A 3737-nucleotide genomic window follows, 5' to 3' on the forward strand; every position below is an offset into this window, starting at 1 on the left:
GATATTTCATAAGCAAAACTAAATTCCCCCATGTTTTACTCACTCTCAAGGCATCCTGACTGAATATGACTTTCTTCTTGAAGAATAATGCGGTCGCAGTTGAAATACCACGTACCATTTTTCTTCCAAGCGTTAGAATGTGAGTGAATGGGGGGCAATTCTTTGAAGCTCCAAAAAGTGCATCCATCGATCAAAGAACTGCTCGACACAGCTCCGTGGTCTTAACAAAGGTCTTCTGAAGCGAATCTATGTGTTTGTTAAAGAGAAATATCCATATTGAGAGAGCTATTATGATTAATGTCTAACTTCCGTTATCCCTCAGCTGCAGGCGAATGAGAGGCTTGTTTTTCGGCAAATGACGCAAGTTCCAGTGACGAACGCGGCATTTTCGTTTTGTTCCAATAGGATACCTTCTCCTCTGCGTGTCACCGTCATTTGCCGGAAAAACAAGCCTCTGGTTCACGCACAGCAGAGGGATAACGGAAGCTAGACATGAACATTAATAGCGCTGTCAATATGGATATTTCTCTTAAACAAACGCATCGATTCGCTTCAGAAGACTCTTGTTAAGACCACAGAGCCATGTCGAGCAGTTCTTTCATCGATGGATGCACTTTTTAGAGCTTCAAAAGGCGACGCCCATCCACTCCCATTCTATCACTTGGAAGAAAAATGATACGTGGTATTTCAACTGCGACTGCATTATCCTTCAAGAAGAAAGTCATATTCAGTCAGGATGCCTTGAGAGTGAGTAAAACATGGGGGAATTTAGTTTTGCCTATGAAATATCCCTTTAAGGATGCATTCACACCTTTTTTCGATGGTGACATTCTGAAAAGAATGACAAAGAAGCATTAGTTTTGCTGAGAAATACGGTAAAGCTACAAATAAGCTTTGAAATTAAAACAGTTTAACATTCCAAAGCATAGTGTATATTAGGTCCATATATATTTACATATATATTTGGACTGAGCCACATATTTTTTTATTTAAGCGGTTTACCAAAATATATTTAAGCTAGTTATATAATCAATATTATATTATAAATAATATAATCATAGATAATATATTTTGCTTTTGAGGTTGCTTCTCACTGCCATGTGATCTGGATAAGTGGGGCTGCAGTGTATTCCATGTTTTAGTAGTACATGGGCACTGCAGTAAGAATATGCACATGGATAAGTTTGCCAGTGGCCATAGATGTACCAACCTTTTCTGCACTGCCATTGTGGGATTCCAAACTTCTAAACTCTAGGTGAGGGGAAAAAAGATGTTAGTGATCAAAGAACATATTTAAAAATATATACAGTGTTTCCCCTACCATTACCTTAAAGGGGTGCCCCGCCTCTACAACGTCACCTCCCGCCCCCCTTGAAGGTCAAGTTAAAAAATATATATATAGCGCCCCCCCCATCCCCCCCCCCCAAAGCCGTAAACCAAGGGGAAACACTGATAGAGATATAAACATTTTAGAAAATAACTAAACACCGCCAACTACTAGTTAAACTGTAGCTAATGGATTACCTACTTTACTTCGCTAAATGCAATCTTATTTAGGCCTAACGTTACGTGTCAGATGTTTTTATTACCATGTGCAATTTAGGTCTTTGACATCAAATAAAATGCCCATGACGATTATTTTCAAAGGATCAATTATAAAACTGAATTTAAGGCATAGAACAAAACTGCTTTATTATTAGCACACAACAACTTTTTTACACAAACTTTTAACAAGCAATTTAATCAAAGTTAAACAATCTCCATATAAACACATACAAAGTAAAATATCTCACCTGTTTATTTCTCCGTTTGAGCTGTAAAGTTTCTGTGACTTAACTGCCCAAATGGCGCAGATCAAACCTGAACGTTCGGTGGTGTACGTTTAATGTGAATTCAATCTGCGCATGTGCAGATATAGCACCACCCAAAGTGTGGTACTGCAGAAGCAACACAACTCAATTTCAATTTAACTGAGTTTTGGTACAAACTAAATAACAAATAACTTTTTCAAATTTGGTCAAAACAGTAGTTTTAATTTTATTACACAAACGTAAGTAATGTTTAATTTAAACATATTTATATTCTTTGAACCAACAACAGTCAAGTTTCATGTATAACAGCGACCCCCACTGGCTGCCTAACAGCGGGAACATTAAAAACCGGGAAAAGTATGAACTCTGTGTTTTGGGGGGGGGGGGCTTAACAGTCAATTAGCAGCATACTGTTAGCAGGTTACATTAGGCATGGCCAGATTTAAAAAAGGATCCCGTAAAAGAGAAAATGACCTTTGGGCAAAGGCTGGTGGCAGAAATCTAATAGTCAGAGAATTTGTTAGAAATGGTGTGGGAAAAGGAAAGGTAAAGTGGTCCAGGCTTTCTGTACACATTTTCAACTGCAGTCCATCAAATAAGAACTTGGCAAAATGGCTGCAAACTGTATGGGCTGAAGACAGAAAAGGTGTTCGTGGACTGGTGCTTCAAACACACCAAAGTTCTGGTAAATATACATTTTTGAGAATTTAGTGTTTCTATGTACACATGCAGTGCTGAAAATGACATTAATTGGTGGGACTTGTTGGTGCATATTTAATTTTTTTAAACCAGAGATTCAGAAATTCCTGTTATATTTATACATTAAACTTTAGTGATTTTTTGGGCAATTTCTAGATAAACAGAAGTCCGCTATATTTTTAAGTGGAACTTCCCACTTTTTTAAAGAAATTTATCTCTTGAAATTCACTCCCTGGTTCCCCCCATTCCAGCCCTGTACGTATATGGGTCAATGATGTATAAGGATTTTCAACAGGTCAATTCTAAAATACAAAAAATAATATCGATTGAAATGTGTAAAATTTTAAGATTGTGGTGTGGACAATAATACAGATTAAAATGTTAAATTAAGTGATTTTAATGTTTTTCATGAATTGGTAGTAGTCTTAAAAAATGTCATGATGTGACTGTGATTTTTCTAAAAAATAATTCATTTCCTTAACATGCTTAACTATTGAAAATTTTGTAATTTCTCAGTATTTAAAGTGTTTAAAATAAAGGAGAAATGTTTTCTAAGTAATGATCTCATTTGCCTTCTTAAAGGGACAGTTCGTCCAAAAATGAAGGTTCTTTCATCATTTATTCACCCTCATGTCGTTTCCAACCTGTATGACTTTCTTTTTTCTGCATAACACAAAACAAGATATTGTGAAGAATGTAGGTAAGCAAAAAACTACTGGCACCCATTGTATCAAAACCAGTGAAAAGTTAATGGGTGCCAGCCGTTTTTTACTTTCCTCCATTTTTAAAAATGTCTTATTTTGTGTTCTGACAAAGAAAGTACAAATAAGTAAATAACAAGAGGGTGAGTAAATAATGGCAGATTTTTTTACTTTAAATGTAGTAAGCACACTTATTTTTCATGAAAATCGCATAGAACTGATAAAAGCGTTTTAATTACCATTCATTCACTTAAGCATATTGCATCAGTACTTCATATTTCAGCCACAGAAATTATATACTTTATTTTTTATTTAATACAGTTTTTGTGACCATTGGTTGCGCGACATGATAAGTGGTCGTTATACGACGTTGACCCAAATACAGTAGGGTTCATATATATTGGGACACAGACACATTATTTTTGCTGTTTACCAAAATATTTTAAAAGGTACAGTTATGTGTAATCAATATTACCTTAAAATGCTCCCTCTCAGCATTTTGAGGGTATTCTTATCCAAATTGGAA

The 3737-nt window shown here is 35.6% G+C and overlaps 1 long non-coding RNA gene across 1 annotated transcript; it reads right to left on the minus strand.

The window, feature by feature from the left end:
* Positions 1-782: 782 nt before the first annotated feature.
* Positions 783-1891, minus strand: LOC130551186 (uncharacterized). The gene is made up of 3 exons (XR_008962554.1): positions 1794-1891; positions 1211-1251; positions 783-831 (listed from the first exon to the last, which is right to left on the minus strand). It is a non-coding gene; the product is annotated as an uncharacterized LOC130551186 (long non-coding RNA).
* Between the last annotated feature and the right edge of the window lie 1846 nt (positions 1892-3737).

Source organism: Triplophysa rosa, unplaced genomic scaffold (assembly GCF_024868665.1).
Source record: "Triplophysa rosa unplaced genomic scaffold, Trosa_1v2 scaffold76_ERROPOS2527954, whole genome shotgun sequence".
Classification (NCBI taxonomy): Eukaryota; Metazoa; Chordata; class Actinopteri; order Cypriniformes; family Nemacheilidae; genus Triplophysa; species Triplophysa rosa.